The sequence below is a fragment of the Puma concolor genome, chromosome A2 (assembly GCF_028749965.1).
Source record: "Puma concolor isolate L17-30 chromosome A2, mPumCon1.1.hap2, whole genome shotgun sequence".
Taxonomy (NCBI): domain Eukaryota; kingdom Metazoa; phylum Chordata; class Mammalia; order Carnivora; family Felidae; genus Puma; species Puma concolor.
The window spans coordinates 121,021,950-121,048,643 of NC_141668.1; the positions used below are offsets into that span (position 1 = coordinate 121,021,950).

The window sequence follows — 26,694 nt, forward strand, 5'->3', positions numbered from 1 at the left end:
TCCTTTCCTTTCCTTTCCTTCCTTTCTCTCTCTCTTTCTTCCTTCCTTCCTTCCTTCCTTCCTTCCTTTCTTTCTTTCTTTCTTTCTTTCTTTCTTTCTTTCTTTCTTTCTTTCTTTCTTTCTTTCTTTCTTTCTTTCTTTCGGAACGAGGGGCAGTGAGAGAGGAAGAGAGTCCCAAGCAGGTTCTGCACTGTCAATTCAGAGCTTGATGCAGAGCTCCATCTACCAACCATGAGATCATGACCTGAGCTAAATTAAGAGTAGGATGCTTAACCGACCTCACCCACCCAGGCACCCCTCCGTAGCCTCAGTTTTTCAACCATTTATATACCCATGCCTTTTCCCCTATAGATTTGCAATGGAGGAATGACAGTCCTGTTCCTTGACTCTGGGCTTGGCCATGTGACTAGCTTTAACAGGTGAGGTGTTAGCGGATATGCCACACACTTTGGATGGGTTCTAGAGATATTTAGTGAGTAGAATCAATAATTCTTGACATTGATTGGGATGTGGTGGGTAAGGAAGGAGGAATATCAACTTTGAAATTTCTAGTTTGTAAAATTTGGTAGTGTAATTCATGGAGACAGAGGACTTTGGAGAAAATTATGGAATTGGATCATGAATTTAGTTTTTAGATATGTGATTTTGAGGTAGTGGTGGTATATGGGGAAATGTTAAGTAGACAATTGAGCATTTGTTCTTCATCTCAGAGGAGAGGCATGAGCTGGACACATAAATTTTCAAGTCATTAGCACAAAGATGGCAATGGAAGCTAGGAGACAAAGTATGAAGCCAGGAGGAAAGGTTGTAGAGACATCCTTGGGGAATGTCAACATTTAAAGGAGGATCAGTGAGCAAGGGATGTCAAGATGGTAAGAGGAGAACTACGTGAATGCAGTGCCCCAGAAGACAAGGGTAGGACAGAGTGGTCAGCTCTATTGAATACAGCTGAGAAGATCAGGAAGCTGAGGAATGACATTTGTCTGTTGGACTTAAGCAACAGGGAAGTTATTAATAAAGTTGTCAATAGTCAACTGGCAAGATGGAGGCAGAAGCCATGTTGTAATAGGCTAATAAGGGAACAGAAGGTAACAACATAAAGATGGGAAAGGCTGATGAGGAAGGGAATGTGTTATCCAAGCATCTGCAATTTCTGTTTTGCATAGAAGCAAGCCTGATGTGTGCGGCAGTAGCAAAAAAACCCCACAAGGGTGAAAAATGTTCAGATAGTTCAGAAAGTAGATATTGCCTTTATCAGTACAAGGAGGAGTTAAGTTGCATTGGTTCAGATGTCATGATTTGGATGGCTTTGCTCAAAATTGCCTATAATTTTGTTATGAAAGAAGGTTAAGTAATATTTGTCCTTGTGTAAATAAGGTTAATGGGGCTGGTTGCCATATTCACAAGGAAATGGTTTTGGGCACATCTTTTCATAAAACCATTGACCTATCTTTCCCATTTCTGTTGGATATTAAGTTCCAAGGAGGAAAAATCCCAACTGTGATCTCATAATTTTATCTCCAGTACCTAGAACAGCATCTGGTACAAGGAAGGGGTTCACTTTCTGTTTGTTGAATGAATGAATGCTAGTTCTTTATTATTCCAGGAGTTACTATGTACTCAGAAACAATTCCACCATACGTTGGCAATACTACTCAATGCTCCCGACTCTTCTGCAGGTTGAGTAACTCAAGTCTTGACATTTTACCAATAAACCCAAGTCAGGGCGGTTATAGTGTTCTGGAAAATTCACCATTGAAATGAGCTCAGCATGACTGAGACTAGGCCAGATGGAATTCTGCTTTCCAGAAACCTTGGGTAAATAGCAAGAGAATGGAGTACTGCAAAATGTAATTGTTTGCATTTGCTAGCAAACCTTTGCTATTACCCAGCCATCAAAGGGAGCGTGATCAGAATGTGAGTGCACAAAACTGAATGGTACCTGAGGAGCCCCGGGAGTTTAGAAAGCTCTCCCATGATTCCTCCTCAATGCCAGCAAGCATGTGAGAGACATTGAGTTTGGCTGTAACAAGTGCTCTCACTTTTTACTTAATCAGACTTTGCATTGTTTTCTTATTACAGTGTTAAAATGTGAATTTTGCCTCCTTGTGCTGTGGAAATAACAAAGCCCCATAACAGTTGGTTTTATCCGTAGCACCTTCCGTCTTAGAATCTCCAAGGATCTCATAAGCTGATAATGTTCTTTCCAAATGAGCTATTTTGTAATCACACTCCACATGATTGTTTAAAATGATTATTATTGTTTCACCTTAATATAAAAAGATTTATTTGCCAATAGAAAACTGAGTTTACCCAGGAATGCTTGTGTTAACTGCCTCTTGGCTAATCAAGGTCTGTGGGAATCTGGAGACTATGAAATGCAAATGTTAGTTTCTGCTTCTGTACATTTCAAGAAAATGAGGAGCTAAATTTCCATATGCAAAGACAAATTTTACTATTCTCCCTCAGTGCTCAGCGTGGGATATGACCTAGGCAAAAGGAAGGAAAGATGAAGTGGACGGAGGGTGCTCATTTTGGGAAGATGTGGGAGGGGGGTGTAGAGTGAGAACTACAGATGCATTTCTCCCTTTCCCTGTCCTAGGATTTAGGATTAGGATGGGATTTCCAACCATGTGAAGCTTTCTCTCATCCAGAATTGCTGAATTTCCACCACTCTTTTGGACACCTATTGGCTTTTGTTTGTTCCGTTCTGATTAAGCAGGTATCATCTTGCTCAAGAGATCATGCCAATGGCTGACTTCAGTGCCTCCCTGCATCGCCTCATTCCCTGCCTACGACTCATTGATACTTTCCTGACTATATGCAGACTGCTTTTAGGTGAAAAAATTTTAATTTATTTGAGTATAGATGACACACAATGTTACATTAGTTTCAAGTAACATAGTAAATTGACAACTCTATACGTTATGCTACGTTTATCAAAGTGTAGCTACCATCTATCACCATGCAAAGCAATTACAGTAGCGCTGACTATATTCCCTATGCTGTGTCTTTGATCCTTGTGATTTATTTATTCCATAGTTCGAATCTTGTGTCTCCCACTTTGCCCACCCTCCAGCCCCCTCTCCACTGGCAACTATCTGTTTATTCTCTGTATTTATTGGTCTGATTCTACCTTTTTTAAAAAAATAGGTGAAAGAAAAAGTAGTTGAAGGTTTTGTGATGTGATGCTTGAAGGTTTTTATTTTATGATACTTCTGCTAACTTTATACCAAGACTCTACGTTATGTAGGTAAAATTTTTTTACTAACCATATATGGTTATTTTCCTATTCTGAAATCAGTTCTTTATCACTGAAATGACTAACTCTCTACATCAGGGTTGGCAAACTTTTTCTACAAAGGAAAGAGTAAATATCTTAGGCTTTGTGGTCCAGATAGTCTCTGTTGCAAGTACTCATGTCTACCATCATGATGCAAATGCCACCATATGCAATGTGTACGTGAATGGGTGTGGCTGTGTGCCACTAAAACTTTATTTACAAAAGCTGGATTTGGTAGTGGGCTGGATTTGGCCTGTGGGCTATAGTCTTCAAGGAGCCTGTTTTAAATCACAGTTCCCATGGTTTTTCCATTTTCATAATGTTGGAACAGGCATACACTGGGTTCCAATATTCCTTCAAAATTATGATGACTTCCAGCTTTGTCGTTCTCTCTCTATACATTTAATAGGGGATCTTGAATTTTTTTGTTTAGGGTAATAGCATCATCTCAGTAGCCTCATGATCTGAGGCTCATTTTCTAATCTCATTTTTTGCTTTTCTCTCCCTTCATCACTCTCCTCCATCTCCCATGGCCTCCTTAGTGTTCCCTGAAAATAACAGATATGTTCCCAGTTGGGACCTTGAACTCACACTTCCCTCTGCCTGGAATGCTTCTACCCCAGATATTCCCAAGTCTCACTCTGCTTTCTTTATATCCTTAACCCAAATGCCACTTTCTTAGTGAGACCTTCTGTCCTGGTCATTGTCTAATTAGAAACACAGGAACAATTGTTTTTTGTTTGTTTGTTTGTTTGTTTTCAGAGAATGTAATAGAGGGAGATTGATTACAAATTGAAAGCCTGGTGGGGCAGAAGGAATAGGTGGGCCCATACAGATTCATGACAGCAAGGGGGCTGGAAAAGAAAAGGAGAAATGGTGTAACCCAGAGGCTGCACATGTGCCACAGAGACGGATGCTTCTGGGTCCAACACTGCCACTGCTTTGCAGCAAGACCAGTCTTTACTTCCATTGGAGAAGTAATTGGAGACCTGCTTCTGGTGTTACCACTGCCAAAGGCAGAGCCATTAACTGCTGCAGGGTTACTGCTCTTGGTGTCAGTCTGTCTGATCAGGAACTCAAGATCCCCCCTTACCCGCCCACTCCACCATGGCAGCTAAAGTTGCTTAAAGCACCACCAGAAGCAGAAAGAACATTGCTTCTTCCTTCCTTCTGCCTTCCAGTCTCTCATCAGTGATTCCTACTGGCAGAGGGAGCATTGGCAGAACCTAGCTGGTGCCAGCTGCAAGGGAATCTTAGGAATATAATTCACAGGCTTCCAGCCCCCTGCTTTACAGAACTGACCTTGGAAGGACTGGGATAGAGCAGAGAGACATTGGGTCACCAATCAGCATGCCCCATCCATTCTGTCTAAAATGAAAGCTCTCAACAATTCATTCCTTTTCCCTGATGTATTTTTTTCCATAGCTTGTATCACTGCCTAACCAACTCCTTAGGTATGACTTCTTATTCACCTATCTCCCCTCCTAGAACATAAGCTCAATTAGAGTAGGGATTTTGTTCACACTTGTAACCCCAGTTCCTAGTACAGTGACTGGAATATAGGAAATATCAAATAAATATTTATAGAATGATTGAATTAAATCCTTAATAACACCAAGGACTGCTCCTTAGTAGTACTGTGATTCATATAGCCAGATTAGACAACTTCAAAGTATCATAGCAAATAAAGGATTAACAGAAAGTGCATCTCTCTCTTTCTCTTCTCTCATATATACATATTATATTTACATGTTTTTCCTCTAGAAAGGATCCCCTTTGAAATGCTGACTATTTAATTGGCATTTTAAACCTCTTAAGAGAGAGACCCCTGCATCTGAATCTATGCCTCAGGTATTCGACAAATGTTGCACCGTCTTCAGAGAGAGTTTTATGAGTTTGCTAGGGCCACTATAACAAAGTACCACAGGTTGGGGGGCTTCAACAACAGAAAGTCATTTTCTCACAGTTATGGAAGCTAGAAATCTGAGACCAATGTGACAGCAGAGTTGGTTCCTTCTGAGGGCCTTGAGAGAAGAATCTGTTCCAGGCCTCTCTCCTTGGTATGTAGATGGCCATCTTCCCCTGTGTCTGCACACCATCTTCCTTCTGTATGTGATTGTGTCCAGATTTTCTCTTTGTTTAAAATCACCAGTCATGTTAGATTAGAGCTCACCCTGATGGATCTCATTTTAATTTAATTACCTCATTAAAGGTATACTTTAAACTCCAAATACAGTTACATTTTGAGGTTCTAGGGGTTAAGACCTCAACATAAGACTTTTTGTGGAGACACAATTCAAAAGAGAATAAGAGTTGAGGCAGGTCCCCCCCAAGTCTGTATGTTGTAGCCTGGGTTTTATCTTTACAGTTTTTGAACGATCACTTACAGGTTTAAAATTGGAAACCTTTTTTTACTTGAGATATTCTATGTTTTATTTTCCCAGTTTCCTCCCAAATAATTGGGGGAATAGGGTAATGCCATTCTTATTGTGTTGTTTTCCTGAACCAGGAAACTTCTATGCATGTCTTCAAAGGTGGAGGCTGAACAGATGCTTTCTCTACAAGTACTGACTGCATTGCCGTGATTGGGTGAATAGAAGTACTTGTCAAGAGATTAGACTTAGCTATTGCAACAAAAATGTCAGGATTGGTAAGGAAAGAGGCTCTGTGCTGTATCCTGCACTGAAGTCCAGTGATGAATGTTTCAACAGACTGATAAAGCAGATTGCATAGCAAGGGACACCTCGAATCACAAGATTACACTGCACCTCTTGACTGGTGAGGCTGGCTTTGTGTTTATAAGTCAGTGTCCCATTAGGGAGGACCCTGACTTGGTAGCTGATGGACTAGCCAGCAGCTCTGACTCGGGAAGGGTTCAGCAAGAAAACGTACCCTCTTTGACCTTGATGTAAATCGAATCTGTCATGGAACACACAGTTGAGCTCTCAGCTTGTCTGTTTGCAGCCTTGTTCTATGAACAGCCCAACAGATATCTTTCCATTCTCTCCCTGAATATTGAGTGACCTTGGAAATAGCCTAATCTGTCTTGGCAGATTGAAGATACAGAAAACAAGCAGGAGACACAGACCTGCTGGTTCCTGCTATTGATCAGTGACTTGAATGAAAGCTCATTATGAGCTGGAGAGATGTGTCAGACACGGGTGTCAAGGGTGGAAAAACTCAAAACAGACCCTGGCAGCAGAGAAAAGTGATAACAACAACACACACACACACAAACATACACAGACGCATGCACACACATACACACACCAGAAACCTTTGTTCCTTCCTTGTGTTAGTTTATTCTTGTTACTTGGCCATTACTCTCCAATCATGGCACTTTGGAAGCTGCACAAAGAGAGAGATCCTTCCCAGAAATTACTCATCGTTAGTCCAGCCCTCTCATTTCACAGTTGGGTAAACTGAGGCCAAGAGGAGTGAAATGACTGTGCAAGATCCCCCAGGGAGTTAGCACAGTTAGGATGCAGGTCTGACTTAATCCAAATCCAAGTTCTTTTGCCACATGTTTCAGCTTTTCCCTCTGCCTGACACTGTGTCTCAGGGTCCCACCATTAGATTCTGTAATGTCAGGAGCTTGGCTCTGGGCAGACCAGTACAACGCCAGAAAGAGGCCAGAATGGAAGACAAACCCAGGTTTGAGTTCCAATTGACAGTAGACATGTGAATTTGGGCATCCCAATTGACCTCCCCGGGCCTTACTTTCCTCATTTGTAAAAAGGGACATACAGATGGCCCTTCTCTTTGCTTGTCTGGGAGGATGTGAGATAAAAATCAGTGTGTGGATACACCTGTGGGCCCTAGCTACAGTGAGTGTTCACCCGAAGGGGTAATTTCTCACTGTGTTCATATCTAATAATGCTGCAGCCAGAAATCATTAATCAGATTGTCCCAGCAAGCCTGGGCGGTCAGACCCAGAGTTGTGCATTGTGATTAGGAGGAGGAGGACTCGTATATTAGTCAGGTTTCTCCAGAGAAACGGAGCCAATAGGATGTATGTGTGTATATGAGTGTGTGTATGTGTGTGTGTGTGTACAGTGAGACGGGGGCGGGAAGGGACATACTGAGATTAGGAGATGGAGGTTTATTTTAAGGAATTAGCTTACATGATTTTTGGAGTCTCAGCCCCGTATTTGCAGTCCAGGCCAGCAGGCAGCCCATGGAAGAGTTGATATTGCCCCTTGAGTCCAATGGCAGTCTATAAGGCAGAATTCCTCTATTCTTGTGGAATCTGCCTTTACTGTTCAGGCCTTTAACTGATTGGATGAGGCCCACTTAAATTGTAAAAGGTGACTGCTTTACTTAGAGTCTACTGATTTCAGTGTTTTACAAAAAAAAAAAATTCTTCACAATATCTAGACTGGTGTTTGACCTGAAACTGGGTACCAGTGGACCAGCCAAGATGACACATGAAATCAACCATCACAAGTGGTGGGGACTTATGAAATCTGGAACATTTTAGGGGTTGGAGGTTGGGCCTCCCTGGATGAAAGGGGGAATAGAAGTGCAGGGGGACTTAAGTGCAGAATATCGGGCCTGCCCTAAAGCACCCATTTTGATAAGAACCAGATTTATCTTATAGCTTTGGGAGGAGCCAGTGTTCTCACTTCTCCCCATCTTTGATCAGAGAAAATAGGAGAGGGGGGAAGGGAAGGGGTGAAAGGTGGCACCCCCTTGCTGTCTCTGTTCTTCTCCATTAGCTTCCATCCTTTACCATTTCAGGTTCCCTTTTCCCATGGCCCTCACCCTCTCTCACACCAATGCCAACCTCCCAAAGGGCTGCTCCATATGCAAAGACTCTGTCTGCAGGAGGAGGGGAGGCTGATGACCTCAGTGTTCCCATGTGGAAAAATCCAACCACAGCTTAGGTAAAGGTGGGTGTACAGACAGAAAATCTGTAATGTATTTCTAGAGGCACAACATGCTGCCTGAAAATTGTCACATTCGCCATGTGCCACCAGTGTATCCTGCAAAAAATGTCATTTCCTTTAAAGGTCACAAGCTCTATTGATTTCTGATTCTCTTTTTGTGTAGCAGATTCCAAACAATTGCTTACATGATACATTAGATAAGTGGATGGTTTAAGATGGTCTGAGCATTCTTGTCAAAGTGGAGATGAAAAGGGCTTTTTCTTTAAGAATGCCACAGTGTATAAGCTAGCAGTGATAATTCTGTGTATTACATATTTCTTTGCATGCTTCTATCTTCCTTCCTCCCTTCCTCTGAATCTGCCCTCTTCCCATTTCTTCCTTCCCCTTTTGCTACCTTCTTTCTACTCTTTCTGTCTTCTTCCTTCCTATCTCCTCCCTTTCTTCCTTCCATAAATGTGCATCAAGTGCCTACTATGTGCCAGGCTGCTGTGCAATGTAGTGGCATAAAAACAGTGGGCAAAATAAACATGGGCCCATTATCGTAGAACTTATATAGCAGAGGTAAGGTGATACCTTATAGCGGCAATTCTTACCAGGGGCAGAGACATTCAACACAAACAGTCATAAATAATAAGTGCTATGAGAGAAAGGTATTGGGGCATGAGAGCCTACACCAGGGGTACTTGATCTAATTCATGCTGTAGAGTGTTGAAGAAGGAAAAGTGACTTTAGAACTAAGAGTATCAGGAATAGAAAAGTTTGTTAGGTGAAAAGAAGGAATAGAACATTACAGGAGAGGGGGAAGTGTATGTCAGGGCCCTGCTGTGGAAGGGAGTTGCCCATATTTGGAATAGAGGGAAATCCAGGGAGGGGGTAGGCATGGTAGGGGGAGGTAGATATGGGTGTAGAGGTGGGCAGGGCCTTCCCTAGCAGAGTTGAGCTATGATCTTGGAGATAAGCATCTGCAAGACCACAAGGCTGGCATGTACAGAACGGATGATACGTCCTGGAGGGGATACCACTAGGATTGTAAGAAGCCCAGGTGAGAAATGATGACTTTGACTTGGGTGATTTCCATGAGGATGGAGGCAAATATTTGGAATCCAGAGACATTTGGGAAGTAAAAGCAGCTGAACTATTTAAGAAGCTTTATGACCGTAGATAAGGAAGTCAGTTGACTACCTTAACCTCAGTCTCTTCATGAGCAAAGTGGTGCTAATATTACCTGCCCTATTTTCTTTGTTCCAAGGAGTTTTTGGATATCTACCAGATATAATTCACCCTGCCATGCAATTTGGGCATGAACAATAAGCGGGACTCACAGTCGATGGGGGAGGAGACATTACCAGGCACTTGTCGTAAAGTATAATAGTTGCTGGGGCGCCTGGGTGGCTCAGTCGGTTAAACATCCGACTTTGGCTCAGGTCATGATCTCATGGTTTGTGGGTTCGAGCCCCGTGTTGGGCTCTGTGCTGACAGCTCTTGGAGCCTAGAGCCTGCTTCAGATTCTGTGTCTCCTTCTCTCTGCCCCTCCCCCACTTGTGCTGACTCTCTCTCTCAAAAATAAATAAATGTAAAAAAAAAATTTAAGTATAACAGTTGCAAATTAAGGTGACTAGGGGGATTGAAGAAAGCCAGGGAAGGGCCCCTAACTGGTTCTGGGAGGCCAGGGAGGACTTTCAGGAGGAGGCCATGTATCAACTAACCATGAAAAGATGAGTAGGACTTTGCCAATGAGGCAGATATAGAGGATGGAGTAAGGGGCATCTAGAAGAAATGAGGCAATACCTTATAGCAGCAATTTTTACCAGGGACAATTTTGCCCCCAAAATGTCTGGAGATGCTTGTGATTGCCACAACTGGGCTGGATGCTACTGGTAGGTAATGGTCAGAGGCCAAGGGTGCTGCTAAATGTCCCACAATTCACAGGACAGTCCCCTACCACAAAAAAGTTTCTAGACCTAAATGTCAGCTGTGATGAGGTTGAGAAACTCTGCCTTTTAATATAATTGATGGAATAATGTAAAAAGTTTTAGCAAATTATAAAATTCTGTACACAGGTAAAGTCTTCAGATTTTCTAGTCCTTGATGATATTGTTATGATATGTGACTAAAGAATTAAAATGACTGTTCCTAATGCACACAAGCATATACATCCAGGCTCATACATGTTATAATACCCTGTATGGTCTGCTGAGAAGCAGGGAGGACAGAAATGGGAGAACAAAGCAAGAGTGTGGACACTCTAACAGTCCCTGTTAGAGAATGTGGAATTTGATGCTGGAATGGGCGACCTTCCAAACTGTGTGAATTGACAGGCTCATTTTGCATGTGGAGGCAGGTCAGTGATACCCATGACTCTCTGCTCTCATTTCTGAGCATCAAATCGTGAAAGAAAATGAAGCCCAAAGTTACCTAAATTGGGACATAATCATGGGATGCTCTTATTTCTTCCTATCCCAAGGAAAATCTGAGTCCACTGGCCTTTGGCTGAGCTCATATCATCCAAGCACAGTTTCTTGAAAGGTGGGAAGTGAGGAAGGTTAAGAGCAAGGCTTCTCATGGCTCCTGGGTGACTCAGTCAGTTGAATGTCCAACTCTTGATTTTGGCTCAGGTCATGATCTCGCGGTTTGTGAGATCAAGCCCTGCCATCAGGCTCTGTGCTGACAGTGTGGAGTGTGCTTGGGATTCTCTCTCCCTCTCTCTCTCTCTCTCTGCCCCTTTCCCACTCATGCTCTCTCTCTCAAAATAAAGAAACATTAAAAAATGAATTTAAAAAGAGAGCATGCTGTCTCATCAGGAATACTATTGAATTGTAGGACTTTTTAGGTTTTGGACATGGCTGGATTTTTTTGAGGGGGTTGGGGAAAATGTAATAATATATACACACTTAAACACACACACACACACACACACACACACACACACACACACACACACTTTCCTGAGACCAAGTAATGGAATGTCACATGTCACCTGAATATCCTGTGATTCTGAAAATCATAGTTTTCAAATCTGGAATGATCAAGATTAAAGAAGAATGTGTTTCTGACTGTCTGGAATATAATTTACCTTGCTTTATGGGACTCCTTACTTTGAGTTCTCTGATTTCTTTGTTGATATTTTAAACCCATCATCAGTCCCATTGTTTCCAGTACAAGGACTGTAACTCTGGCTCTGAATAATCATTGATGAGCATATCAGTAAATGGCATTCTTATGCTGTTTCTGTCTATCCCTGTGGATTATTTCTGCATGCCTGATAATAATCCCCATATTCTTAAAATCCTTTAATGACCCTGAGTTTCCTACTTAATGAAGTACAAACTCCTTAGTCTGTGTTAAAGCAATAGAATCTGACTCCAGCAAATGGAGTAGCTCAGTAAACCAAAGGAAGAGACAGATAACCAAGTCTTAGGAATAATAGGACACAGGGATGCCCCAGAGGTCTCAGAGGCCAAAGTGCATGACCTGCTTTCTAGAAAAGTGTCAGAGAGTGACTCAAGTTCAACCACTCTTGGTGACTATGTGTCTGAAGAATACTCAGATTCCCAGAATAGAGAATCTGATCAGTCCAGCTAGAGTCAAGTGCTTTGCCCTCCACCTTGGACCAATCACTGTTGTCAGGGGGCGGTACTAGAATTGGCCTCATTTGGGTCACATGGATGTGCTGGCATCTGTTACTAGCAGCAGAGAGAGATGCTGGGGAGACACAAGCAAGCCTCTACCAACCTGTGCCTAGTATTCCCTACAGCTCACTTAGACAACCTGTCTGGGTGATAGACATGTCCAATGCATGCATTCTGTTCTTTCTCAAAATAGAACTCTGATTTGGGATATATTTCATACATTTTATAACTTCCCTACTCTCTACTTTTGTTCATAATGTTTACATGTCTCTACAACTTGGTTCATCCCCAAAACTTCAAGGTCAAGTGCTGCCTCTTTCTAACATTCTATAGATACCAGTGGTAGGGGGTTGGTTTTTCCACATTTTGGATTCCAGTGGTGCTTCATTTCCTGACACTCTGGTGTGGGTGTGAGATGTGAGGTGGAGAGAGGGAGCCAGTGTGTGCTAGAATAGACAAGATGGGGGAGGATGGATGGTGAAGGGTCCTCTGGACAGCATAGCTAGTGAGGGTATTGGGTTGGGAAGGTGGTGGAGAGGAGAGCTCTAATCAGAAGAGAAGGAAGTATAGATGAGGAATTAAGTGGTTAAGTGTAGAAGGCAGTAGATGAGAGTCAAACAGTTCTGAATTTGGAAGCTGACTTCCATTTTCCAACTTTGTGACATTGGCGTTATTTTCACATCCCTTCCCTGCACCACGTTTCCCTATACTGAATAGGAATTAGGATGCTTACTTACCTCATTGCTTATATATTTGTAAGGGTAGAGCACAGTAATTAAGGAAATTAATGGAAATAAGAAAATAAAGGCTTTCATTTCTTAGACCAGCCATAGTTGTTAAAATGTGAATTATAATTGTGAAAAAACAAATCAAAAACCTTTGTGAAATCCAAAAGACGCTGGGCTAACCTTTGCCTTTCTCACAAAAAATAAGAAAAATGTTGGAGAATATTCATCCCTAAATACCATAAAAAAAAGGAGGTGTGGCAAAACTTGAGGAATACTCATTTTCTTATGTTAAAACAATATTTTTCCATAATTTTAAATAGTTAATGTGAATAAGCAAACCCTAAATTATCATTCTAACCATTTAAATGTATAAATTTATTGGATACCTTGTTTACTTAAAATTAAGAAATATATTTATGATAGAAAATCGATTTTGTTCGCCTAAACTATAAAATTACTGATCTTATTTTAATTTAGCCCACTGTTACAAATATCACACAGACATTATTGCTGATCAGGAAAAAAGGAGAAAAAATAAATCCTCAAGACCCTGTGTCTAATTTTTCTCTTGTAATTCTAAGTAATGATAAATGGGTAAAGAAGTGGCTTTAGCAGATGCATATCAAAATACAGCGTGTATTAGTCTGCTCAGGCTGACGTAATGAAACCCATGGACTGGGTGACTTACACAGCAGACATTTATTTTCTCACAGTTCTGGAGGCTGGAAGTCTAAGATCAAGTTTACAACAGGGTTTGTTTTCTGGGGAGAACCTTCTTCCTGGCTTGCAGACAGCACCCTTCTTGCTGTGCCCTTACATGTCATAGAGTGAGAGGGATCTCTCAGGTGTTTCTAAAAGGACACCAATCCTATTGGATCAGGGCCCCATCCTTATAACCTGGTTTACCCTTCATTACTTCTTCAGAGGCTTCATCTCCAAATATAGTCACATGGGAGATTAGGGCTTCAACATAGACTCAATCTATAACAAAGCACAAAACCCATTTGTTCACACCAGTATGTATGTATGTATGTATGTGTATATATATATATATATTTTTTTTTTTTTGAGAGAGAAAGACAGAGTGTGAGCAGGGGAGGGGCAGAGAGAGAGAGAGAGAGAGAGAGAGAGAGATGGAATCCAAGGCAGGCTCCAGGCTCTCAGCTGTCAGCACAGAGCCCGACACAGGGCTCGAACTCACGAACCGTGAGATCATGACCTGAGCCGAAGTCGGATGCTTAACTGACTGAGCCACCCAGGCGCCCCACACACTAGTACATATTAAATGCAGATTGAGTACATATTAAATGCGGATTGAAGGCCATTGTAGAACAGTAGACTTTCAGGTGTAAGTCTTCTTGATCCACAAGGGATGGCAGGGGTCCAGGTAATCAGTCTCATCTCTGGATCTTCCGGTCTCCATTGAATGTCACTTCCTCAGGAAAGACTTCTGTGTGGACCCTGGTTGAGTTTTTGGTCCTCTGTTAACTTTTACAGGACTCCAAACCTCACCTCCATTGCATCGATCTCTGTTTGTAAGTATTTAATGGCTAATGTCCTGCACTGTTAGACTCTAAGTCAAATTTCCAGGTGTAGAATACAGAATCAGTCTTGTATCTCCATAGTATCTTAATCCTGGGCACTTGCATGTGAAATGAATGAATGCTTAAAATCCAGACGCTAGCTCACTTCAGGGAGCTAAAAGGGAGATTGGTGGACATCAGCCATGGGTGTGTGCCCTGACAGAGCAGAAGCTTTAATCTAAATAGATTATTTGACAGCTAAACAGGAGAAGCAAAGCCAAAACCCAAGTGAATACATTAGGGCAACATGGTTGGTGTGCAAATGTATGCTGATGTACAAATGTCTGTCTAGGCTCAGGGAGGCCTAGAGGTTTTTGTGTACCAGCCTAACTTCAGACAGCACCAAGAAGAGGGGCTGAGGTAATGGCCAGTCTATTTCCCTGGTTCCATATGGGGCTAACTGGCTGACAGAAGGTGTTGGGGTTTCCAGTTAGGCAGGCCTGATTTGGATAGTGTGCATCTCTTATGCCAATGAGCTCCTGTGTTTTAGATCATGTTTGTTTGTGTCTTTTTATCATCCTCCTAGTTAAAAACTCACCGTTGTTCCTTGCTCCTAATGCTGAGCACACCGACTCAGCATATGTTGCTGAATTGGATGGACTTGATGAGTTGGCTTTGATAGGATGGTTCAAGCTTCCCCAGGATTACAAATCAGCAACAAGTGAATGTCTTCCTAAGAGCCCTCAATTGGACCAATTTTCTTTTTTACAGTTCTTCCATTTTGGGATACATCTTCCATTTCCAGAAGAATAGAACCCCACAGCTAGACCTTGAAAAGAAGAAATATAACACATCATTGGTTATCAGATGTCATTGTGCCATCAAAACAAACTGAAGAACTCATAAAAGTACAGATTCCTGGGTGCCACCCTCAGAGAATCTTGTTCAATGAACCTGGAATGGAGGGTAGATGCTTTTTTTGCCACAAGCACTCAGGTGATATGAAGCAAGTGGTCTGTGAAGGACATCTAGAAGTTAGCACATGGTCTCCTGAGGATCCTGGTAAAGTGTAGGCATGCATTCATCATATCTGGGGAGGGAGGCTGACATCCCTCATTTCTAACAAACTTCCAGAAGTCAGTTGCTGATGGTCCATGAACCACACTCTATGTAGCAAAGACATAACAAAGTCACTGAAGTGACAGTTGAGTTAGGGCTCTGGAGTCAGACAGTCACACTTTGAATGTAACTTGACCACTTCCACTTTACAGCCTCTCCAAGTCTCCAAATCCTTGTGTCTCCAATGAAAATAGGTGCAGGGATTAAATGTGACAATAATATGCATAAAATATTCGTTATATTGCTTGACATGCCATTAGTTCTCCATGAATGTATGCCAGCCCATTATGTTGTTATTAGTAATAAATCCTGCTAATTCATTGCAAATTAGGCAGAGATGTTTGTTTTATAATCTGTCATTTTTCTCCACTCATTTCATTTCTAGGAGTGAGACCATGTTTCCATTCTTATTGTACAACACATCTGGAAAATAAGAAAAATGAGCCAGTCTCCTACCAGATACCCAGCACATAACACATTCTTAATAAGATGTCATATTAATGAACATCAAAACATCTGGATGAGGGGATAATTTGTTTCATCTTGCTCCAGATATTGGCTATTATGTTTGCAGAGCTGGCACACCCAGTGCTGGGTCAATGTGATTCAAAACTGAGAGGACCCCCAGTGAAAATTTCCACCCAGGTAAGCTGTTTGACATCTTAGGAAACAGCAGCCTATATATTGGCTGAATTTCTTGGACTTTAGCTTCTTGCTATATGTATTTCTGGTGATATAGAAGCCTGTCGTTCTGTCCTGAGCTTGTGTAGAACATCTTTAAGGTTGATTGATTGGTTGATTTGAAAAAGCAAAGGTCCTGAGAGCAGGGTGATGTTTACTCGATAGGCAAATATTACAGCATAACAGGTAAGCTCTCAGGCTTTGCCTTCACACTAATGTAGGTTCAAACCTTGGCTCTGCCATTTTACACCTGTGTGACTTGGGTTCACTTGCATAATCTCTCTGAGTACTATTTCATCAGAGTGCCACTGCTAGGACTTTCCTTACCAGTTGTCAGTGACCTTAATATCATGTGCCCTGTTCTAAGGGAAGCCAGAGTCAGGTACTGGTCCCTGTAAGTGAACTGTGATGGTCTGAGTCATCATTCCATGTTTGGGAATATGTTTGGCTCACCATACAAATTCACATTTATTTATTTTGCTTTTTATTTTTATTTATTTTATTTTTTATTTTTATGTTTTTAATTTATTTATTATGTAATTTACATCCAAGTTAGCATATGGTGCAATAATGATTTCAGGAGTAGATTCCTTAGTGCCCCGTACCATTTAGACCATATCCCCTCCCACAACCCCTCCAGCAACACTCTGTTTGTTCTCTGTATTTGAGAGTCTTTTATCTTTTCTCCCCTTCCCTGTTTTTATATTATTTTTGCTTTCCTTCCCTTATGTTCATCTGTTTTGTCTATTAAGATCCTCATGTGAGTGAAGCCATATGATATTTGTCTTTCTCTGACTAATTTTGCTTAGCATAATACCCTCCAGTTCCATCCAGGTAGTTGCAAATGGCAAGATTTCATTCTTCTTGATTGTTGAGTAATACTCCATTGAATATATATACCACATCTTCTTTATCCATTCATCCACCAATGGACATTTGGGCTCTTTCCATACTTTGGCTATTGTCGATAGTGCTGCTATAAACATTAGGGTGTATAAGCCCCTTTGAAACAGCACACCTGTATCCCTTGGGTAAATACCTAGTAGTGCAATTGCTGGTCATAGGGCAGCTCTATTTTTAATTTTTTGAGGAACCTCTATACTGTTTCCCAGAGTGGCTGCACCAGTTTGCATTCTCACAAGCAGTGCAAAAGAGATTCTCTTTCTCTGCATCCTCACCAACATCTGTTGTTGCCTGAGTTGTTAATGTTAGCTATTCTGACAGGTGTGAGGTGGTATCTCATTGTGGTTTTGATTTGTATTTCCCTGATGGTGAGTGATGTTGAGCATTTTTTCATGTGTTGGTTGGCCATCTGGATATCTTGTTTGGAGAAGAGTCTATTCATGTCTTTTGCCCATTTCTTTACAGGATTATTTGTTTTTTGGGTGTTGACTTTGATAAGTTCTTTATAGATTTCAGATACTAACCCTTTATCTGATATGTCGTTTGCAAATATCTTCTCCCATTCTGTTGGTTGCCTTTTAGTTTTGCTGATTATTTCCTTTGCTGTGCAGAAGCTTTTTATTTTGATGAGGTCTCAATAGTTCATTTTTGCTTTTGTTTCCCTTGCCTCTGGAGATGTGTTTAGTAAGAAGTTGCTGTGGCCAGGATCAAAGAGGTTTTTGCCTGCTTTCTCCTCGAGGATTTTGATGGCTTCCTGTCTTACATTTAGGTCTTTCATCCATTTTGAGTTTATTTTTGTGTATGGTGTAAGAAAGTGATCCACGTTCGTTCTTCTGCATGTCGCTGTCCAGTTTTCCCAGCACCATTTGCTGAAGAGACTGTCTTTATTCCATTGGATATTCTTTCCTGCTTTGTCAAAGATTAGTTGCCCATACATTTGTGGGTCTATTTCTGCGTTCTCTATTCTGTTCCATTGATCCAGGTGTCTGTTTTTGTGCAGTATCATACTACTTGATGATTACAGCTTTTTAATATGTCTTGAAGTCTGGGAGTGTGATGCCTCTTGTTTTGGTTTTCTTTTTCAAGATTGCTTTGGCTATTCGGGGTCTTTTCTGGGTCCATACAAATTTTAGGATTGTTTGTTCTAGCTCTGTGAAGAATTCTGGTGTTATTTTGATAAGTATTGCATTGAATATGTAGATGGCTTTGTGTAGTATCGACATTTTAACAATGTTTGTTCTTTTTAAAATTTTTTAAAAATGTTTATTTATTCTTGACAGAGAGAAAGAGAACGAGTGGGGGAGGGGCAGAGAGAGAGGGAGACCCAGAATTTGAAGCAGGCTCCAGGCTCTGAGCTGTCAGCACAGAGCCCAACGTGGAGCCTGAACTCACGGACTGCGAGATCATGACCTGAGCTGAAGTCAGGCGCTCAACTGACTGAGCCACCCAGTAGCCCCAACAATGTTTGTTCTTCTAATCTAGGAGCCTGGAATTGAATATTTTTCCATTTTTATATGTGCCTTTTTCACTTTCTTTCATAAGCTTTCTCTAGTGTTCAGTGTATAGATTTTTCACCTCTTTGGTTATGTTTATTCCTAGGTATTTTATGTTTTTTTTTGGTGCAGTTGTAAATGGGATAGATTCCTTGATTTCTCTTTCTGTTATTTCATTATTGGTGTATAGAAATGCAACCGATTTTTTGTGCATTGATTTTATATCTTGCGACTTTGCTGAATTCATGAATCAGTTTTAGCAGTTTTTTGGTGGAATCTTTTGGGTTTTCCATATAGAGTATCATGTCATCTGCAAAGAGTAAAAGTTTCACCTACTCCTGGCTGATTTGGATGACTTTTATTCCTTTGTGTTTTCTGATTGCTGGGGCTAAGACTTCCAGTACTATGTTGAATAACAGTGGTGAGAGTGGATATCCTGTTGTTTTCCTGACCTTAGGGGGAAACCTCTCAGTTTTTCCCCAATGAGGATGATATTAGTGGTGGGTCTTTCATACATGGCTTTTATGATCTTGAGACATGATCCTTCTATCCCTACTTTCTTGAGGACTTTTCTCAAGAAACATACAAAGGATGTTGTATGTTGTCACATGCTTTCTCTGCATCTATTAAGAGGATCATGTGGTTCTTGTCCTTTATTTTATTGATGTGATGTATCACATTGATTGTTTTGTGGATATTGAACCAGCCCTGCACCCCAGGTATAAATCCCACTTGGTTATGGTGAATAATTCTTTTAATGTATTGTTGGATCTGGTTGGCAAGTATCTTGTTGAGGATTTTTGCATCCATGTTCATCAGGGAAATTGGTCTATACTTCTCCTTTTTAGTGAGGTCTGTGTCTGGTTTTGGAATCAAGGTAATGCTGGCTTTGTAGAAAGAGTTTGGAAGTTTTCTTTCCATTTCTATTTTTTGGAACAGCTTCAAAAGAATAGGTGTTAACTCTTCCTTAAATGTTTGGTAGAATTCCCCTGGAAAGCCATCCAACCCTGGACTCTTGTCTTTTGGGAGATTGCTGATTACTAATTCAATTTCTTTCCTGGTTTTGGATCTGTTCAAATTTTCTATTTTTTGCTGCTTCAGTTTTGGTAGTTTATATGTTTCTAGGAATTTGTCCTTTTCTTCCAGATTTCCCATTTTATTGGCATATAATTGCTCATAATGTTCTCTTATTATTGTTTTTATTTCTGCTGTGTTGATTGTGATCTCTCCTCTTTCATTCTTGATTTTATTTATTTGGATCATTTCCTTTTTCATTTTGATGATACTGGCTACAGGTTTCTCAATTTCATTAATTCTTTCAAAGAACCAGCTCCTGGTTTCATTGATCTGTTCTACTGTTTTTTTTTTTGTTTTTTTGTTTTTTGTTTTTTTTTGGTTTCAGTATCATTGATTTCTGCTCTAATCTTTATTATTTCCTATATCCTGATGGTTTTCAGTTTTCTTTGCTGTTCTTTTTCCAGTTCTTTAAGGTGTAAGGTTAGGTTGTGCATCTGAGACCTTTCTTCCTTTTTTTGGAAGGGCTGGATTGCTATATACTTTCTTCTTATGACCACCTTTGCTGTGTCCCAGAGGTTTTGGGCTGTGGTGTTATCATTTTCAATGGCTTCCATGTACTTTTTAATTTCCTCTTTAACTTCTTGCTTAGCCCATTAGTTCTTTAGTAGGATGGTTTTTAGTCTCCAAGTATTTATCTTTCCAAATTTTTCTTGTGATTGATTTCAAGTTTCATAGCATTGTAGTGTGAAAATAAACACAGTATGATCTTGATCTTTTTGTGCTTATTGAGGACTGATTTGTGTCCCTCTATATGATCTACTCTGGAGAATGTTCCATGTGCACTGGAGAAGATTGTGTATTCTGCCGCTTTAGGATGAAATATTCTGGATATATCTGTTAAGCCCATTCAGTCCATTCAAAGCCGTTGTTTCCTTGTTGATTTTCTGTTTAGATGGTCTGTCCATTGCTCTAAATGGGGGTGTTGAAGTCCCCTAGTATTATGGTATTATTATTGATAAGTTTATGTATGTTTGTGATTAATTGATTTATATATTTGGGTTCTTTCACATTTGGTGCATAAATGTTTACAATTGTTAGGTCTTATTTGTGGATAGACCCCTTAATTATGATATAATGCCCTTCTTCATCTCTTGTTACAGTTTTTATTTTAAAGTCTAGATTTTCTGATATAAGTATGGCTGCTCCAGGTTTCTTTTGGTGACCATTAGCATGATGGTTCTCCATCCTCTTGTTTTCTATCTGAATGTATCTTTAGGTATAAAATGGGTCTCTTGTAAACAGCATATAGATGAATCTTGTTTTCTTATCCATTATGTTACCCTATGTCTTTTGATTGGAGCATTTAGACCTTTGACGTTTAGAGTGAGTACTGAAAGATAGGAATTTATTGCTCTTATGATGCCTGTAGAGGTGGAGTTTCTGGTAGTGTTCTCTGGTCCTTTCTAGTCTTTGTTGACTTTGGTCTTTTTGTTTTTGTTTCTTTTCTTTTCTTTCCTTTTTCTTTTTCATCTTCTCTCCCCTCAGAGAGTCCCTCTTAAAATTTCTTGCAGGGCTTGTTTAATGATCATGAACTCCTTTAATTTTTGTTTGTCTGGGAAACTTTTTATGCCTCCTTCTATTTTGAATGACAGCCTTGTTGGATAAAGAATTCTTGGCTGCATATTTTTCTGATTCAGCACATTGAGTATATCCTGCCACTCCTTTCTGGCCTGCCAAGTTTCTGTGGATAGGTCCACTGTGAACCTGATCTGTCTTCCCTTGTAGGTTAAGAACTTTTTTTCCTTTGTTGCTTTCATGATTCTTTCCTTGCCTAGGTATTTTGTGAATTTGACTATGATATGCCTTGTTGATGGTCAGTTTTTGTTGAATCTAATGGGAATCCTCTGTGCCTTCTGGATTTTGATGTCCCTGTCTTTCCCCAGGTTAGGAAAGTTTTCCACTATGATTTGCTAACATAAATTATCTACCCCTTTTTATCTCTCTTCATCTTCTGGGACCCCTACGATTCTGATGTTATTACTTTTTAATGAGTCACTGATTTTTCTAATTTTTTTTTGTGCTCTTTTGCCTTAGTTTCTCTTTTTTTTCTGCTTCATTGTTCTCCATAAGTTTGTCCTCTGTATTGCTGATTTGCTTCTCTGCCTCATCCATACTTGCTGCCATGTCAAGATTGCAGCTCAGTTATACCATCTTTTATTTCATCCTGACTGGTTTTTACTTTTTTTATCTCTGCAGGAAGGGATTCTAATCTATTTTCAACCTCAGCTAGTATTCTTATTATCATGATTCTACATTCTGGTGCAGACATTATTGCTTATATCTGCGTTGATTAAGTCCCTGGCTGTCATTTCTTCCTGTTCTTTTTTTTGGGGTGAATTCCTTTGTTTTGTCATTTTGAAGGAAGTAGGGTAAAAAACTTAAAATTAAAAACAACACAAATCAAATAAAGGTTGTTAGATTATAGGTATGTCTTGGTCTGGTTGTTGAAAGAAGCTTGATAGATTAGGGAAAAAAGGGAAAGATAAGAAAAAGAAAAAAGTGAAAAAAGAAATCGTTTGAAAATTTGAAAAAATGAATACAATAAAATACAATAAAATGAAATAATGGAAGTAAAATAGAATTTAAAAAAATTACACAAAAGTAAAAAGAATAGTAGAAAAAAATTAAAGAATAATGTTTTAATAAAAAGAAAATTATTTTAATATTAAAAATATCTGAATAAAAATATTTTATTTTTATTTTTTTTAAGAAATTTTATTTTATTTCATTTTATTTTTTTTAATATATGAAATTTATTGTCAAATTGGTTTCCATACAACACCCAGTGCTCATCCCAAAAGGTGCCCTCCTCAATACCCATCACCCACCCTCCCCTCCCTCCCACCCCCCATCAACCCTCAGTTTGTTCTCAGTTTTTAACAGTCTCTTATGCTTTGGCTCTCTCCCACTCTAACCTCTTTTTTTTTTTCCTTCCCCTCCCCCATGGGTTCCTGTTAAGTTTCTCAGGATCCACATAAGAGTGAAACCATATGGTATCTGTCTTTCTCTGTATGGCTTATTTCACTTAGCATCACACTCTCCAGTTCCATCCACGTTGCTACAAAAGGCCATATTTCATTTTTTCTCATTGCCACGTAGTATTCCATTGTGTATATAAACCACAATTTCTTTATCCATTCATCAGTTGATGGACATTTAGGCTCTTTCCATAATTTGGCTATTGTTGAGAGTGCTGCTATAAACATTGGGATACAAGTGCCCCTATGCATCAGTACTCCTGTATCCCTTGGATAAATTCCTAGCAGTGCTATTGCTGGGTCATAGGGTAGGTGTATTTTTAATTTTCTGAGGAACCTCCACACTGCTTTTCAGAGCGGCTGCACCAATTTGCATTCCCACCAACAGTGCAAGATGGTTCCCGTTTCTCCACATCCTCTCCAGCATCTATAGTCTCCTGATTTGTTCATTTTGGCCACTCTGACTGGCGTGAGGTGATATCTGAGTGTGGTTTTGATTTGTATTTCCCTGATAAGGAGGGACGCTGAACATCTTTTCACGTGCCTGTTGGCCATCCGGATGTCTTCTTTAGAGAAGTGTCTATTCATGTTTTCTGCCCATTTCTTCACTGGGTTATTTGTTTTTCGGGTGTGGAGTTTGGTGAGCTCTTTATAGATTTTGGATACTAGCCCTTTGTCCGATATGTCATTTGCAAATATCCTTTCCCATTCTGTTGGTTGCCTTTTAGTTTTGTTGGTTGTTTCCTTTGCTGTGCAGAAGCTTTTTATCTTCATAAGGTCCCAGTAATTCACTTTTGCTTTTAATTCCCTTGCCTTTGGGGATGTGTCGAGTAAGATATTGCTACGGCTGAGGTCAGAGAGGTCTTTTCCTGCTTTCTCCTCTAAGGTTTTGATGGTTTCCTGTCTCACATTCAGGTCCTTTATCCATTTTGAGTTTATTTTTGTGAATGGTGTGAGAAAGTGGTCTAGTTTCAATCTTCTGCATGTTGCTGTCCAGTTCTCCCAGCACCATTTGTTAAAGAGACTGTCTTTTTTCCATTGGATGTTCTTTCCTGCTTTGTCAAAGATGAGTTGGCCATACGTTTGTGGGTCTAGTTCTGGGGTTTCTATTCTATTCCATTGGTCTATGTGTCTGTTTTTGTGCCAATACCATGCTGTCTTGATGATGACAGCTTTGTAGTAGAGGCTAAAGTCTGGGATTGTGATGCCTCCTGCTTTGGTCTTCTTCTTCAAAATTACTTTGGCTATTCGGGGCCTTTTGTGGTTCCATATGAATTTTAGGATTGCTTGTTCTAGTTTCGAGAAGAATGCTGGTGCAATTTTGATTGGGATTGCATTGAATGTGTAGATAGCTTTGGGTAGTATTGACATTTTGACAATATTTATTCTTCCAATCCATGAGCAGGGAATGTCTTTCCATTTCTTTATATCTTCTTCAATTACCTTCATAAGCTTTCTATAGTTTTCAGCATACAGATCTTTTACATCTTTGGTTAGATTGATTCCTAGGTATTTTATGCTTCTTGGTGCAATTGTGAATGGGATCAGTTTCTTTATTTGTCTTTCTGTTGCTTCATTGTTAGTGTATAAGAATGCAACTGATTTCTGTACATTGATTTTGTATCCTGCAACTTTGCTGAATTCATGTATCAGTTCTAGCAGACTTTTGGTGGAGTGTATCAGATTTTCCATGTATAATATCATGTCATCTGCAAAAAGCAAAAGATTGACATCATCTTTGCCAATTTTGATGCCTTTGATTTCCTTTTGTGGTCTGATTGCTGATGCTAGCACTTCCAGCACTATGTTAAACAACAGCGGTGAGGGTGGGCATCCCTGTCGTGTTCCTGATCTCAGGGAAAAAGCTCTCAGTTTTTCCCCATTGAGAATGATGTTAGCTGTGGGCTTTTCATAAATGGCTTTTATGGTCTTTAAGTATGTTCCTTCTATCCCGACTTTCTCAAGGGTTTTTATTAAGAAACGGTGCTGGATTTTGTCAAAGGCCTTTTCTGCATCGATTGACAGGATCATATGGTTCTTCTCTTTTTTTTGTTAATTGGATGTATCACGTTGATTGATTTGCGAATGTTGAACCAGCCCTGCATCCCAGGAATGAATCCCACTTGATCATGGTGAATAATTCTTTTTATATGCCATTGAATTCGATTTGCTAGTATCTTATTGAGAATTTTGGCATCCATATTCATCAGGGATATTGGCCTGTAGTTCTCTTTTTTTACTGGGTCTCTGTCTGGTTTAGGAATCAATGTAATACTGGCTTCATAGAATGAGTCTGGAAGTTTTCCTTCCCCTTCTATTTCTTGGAATAGCTTGAGAAGGATAGGTATTATCTCTGCTTTAAACGTCTGGTAGAACCCCCCTGGGAAGCCATCTGGTCCTGGACTCTTATTTGTTGGGAGATTTTTGATAACCGATTCAATTTCTTCGCTGCTTATGGGTCTGTTCAAGCTTTCTATTTCCTCCTGATTGAGTTTTGGAAGAGTGTGGGTGTTTAGGAATTTGTCCATTTCTTCCAGGTTGTCCAATTTGTTGGCATATAATTTTTCATAGTATTCCCTGATAATTGTTTGTATCTCTGAGGGATTGGTTGTAATAATTCCATTTTCATTCATGATTTTATCTATTTGGGTCATCTCCCTTTTCTTTTTGAGAAGCCTGGCTAGAGGTTTGTCAATTTTGTTTATTTTTTCAAAAAACCAACTCTTGGTTTCGTTGATCTGCTCTACAGTTTTTTTAGATTCTATATTGTTTATTTCTGCTCTGATCTTTATTATTTCTCTTCTTCTGCTGGGTTTAGGCTGCCTTTGCTGTTCTGCTTCTATTTCCTTTAGGTGTGCTGTTAGATTTTGTATTTGGGATTTTTCTTGTTTCTTGAGATAGGCCTGGATTGCAATGTATTTTCCTCTCAGGACTGCCTTTGCTGCGTCCCAAAGCGTTTGGATTGTTGTATTTTCATTTTCGTTTGTTTCCATATATTTTTTAATTTCTTCTCTAATTGCCTGGTTGACCCACTCATTCGTTAGTAGGGTGTTCTTTAACCTCCATGCTTTTGGAGGTTTTCCAGACTTTTTCCTGTGGTTGATTTCAAGCTTCATAGCATTGTGGTCTGAAAGTATGCATAGTATAATTTCAATTCTTGTAAACTTATGAAGTGATGTTTTGTGACCCAGTATGTGATCTATCTTGGAGAATGTTCCTTGTGCACTCGAGAAGAAAGTATATTCTGTTGCTTTGGGATGCAGAGTTCTAAATATATCTGTCAAGTCCATCTGATCCAATGTGTCATTCAGGGCCCTTGTTTCTTTATTGACCGTGTGTCTAGATGATCTATCCATTTCTGTAAGTGGGGTGTTAAAGTCCCCTGCAATTACCACATTCTTATCAATAAGGTTGCTTATGTTTATGAGTAATTGTTTTATATATTTGGGGGCTCCGGTATTCGGCACATAGACATTTATAATTGTTAGCTCTTCCTGATGGATAGACCCTGTAATTATTATAAAATGCCCTTCTTCATCTCTTGTTACAGCCTTTAATTTAAAGTCTAGTTTGTCTGATATAAGTATGGCTACTCCAGCTTTCTTTTGGCTTCCAATAGCAAGGTAAATAGTTCTCCATCCCCTCACTCTCAATCTAAAGGTGTCCTCAGGTCTAAAATGAGTCTCTTGTAGACAGCAAATAGATGGGTCTTGTTTTTTTATCCATTCTGCTACCCTATGTGTTTTGGTTGGCACATTTAATCCATTTACATTCAGTGTTATTATAGAAAGATATGGGTTTAGAGTCATTGTGATGTCTGTATGTTTTATGCTTGTAGTGATGTCTCTGGTACTTTGTCTCACAGGGTCCCCCTTAGGATCTCTTGTAGGGCTGGTTTAGTGGTGACAAATTCCTTCAGTTTTTGTTTGTTTGGGAAGACCTTTATCTCTCCTTCTATTCTAAATGACAGACTTGCTGGATAAAGGATTCACGGCTGCATATTTTTCCTGTTTAGCACACTGAAAATATCATGCCAATCCTTTCTGGCCTGCCAAGTTTCAAAAGAGAGATCAGTCACGAGTCTTATAGGTCTCCCTTTATATGTGAGGGCACGTTTATCCCTTGCTGCTTTCAGAATTTTCTCTTTATCCTTGTATTTTGCCAGTTTCACTATGATATGTCCTGCAGAAGATCGATTCAAGTTACGTCTGAAGGGAGTTCTCTCTGCCTCTTGGATTTCAATGCCTTTTTGCTTCCCCAGTTCAGGGAAGGTCTCAGCTATAATTTCTTCAAGTACCCATTCAGCACCTTTCCCTCTCTCTTCCTCCTCTGGGATACCAATTATGCATATATTATTTCTTTTTAGTGTATCACTTAGTTCTCTAATTTTC

General features: G+C 39.9%; 1 long non-coding RNA gene across 3 annotated transcripts in view; it reads left to right on the forward strand.

Annotated features, from left to right (window-relative positions):
• The window catches only part of LOC147583486 (uncharacterized), an 813,850-nt gene that overhangs the window by 172,350 nt on the left and 614,806 nt on the right, over window positions 1–26,694 (forward strand). For all 3 annotated transcript variants that reach the window (XR_015248270.1, XR_015248269.1, XR_015248271.1), the window contains 2 exons: window positions 14,824–15,018; window positions 15,557–15,816. This is a non-coding gene — a long non-coding RNA (uncharacterized LOC147583486). The remainder of the gene's footprint in view (window positions 1–14,823; window positions 15,019–15,556; window positions 15,817–26,694) is intronic.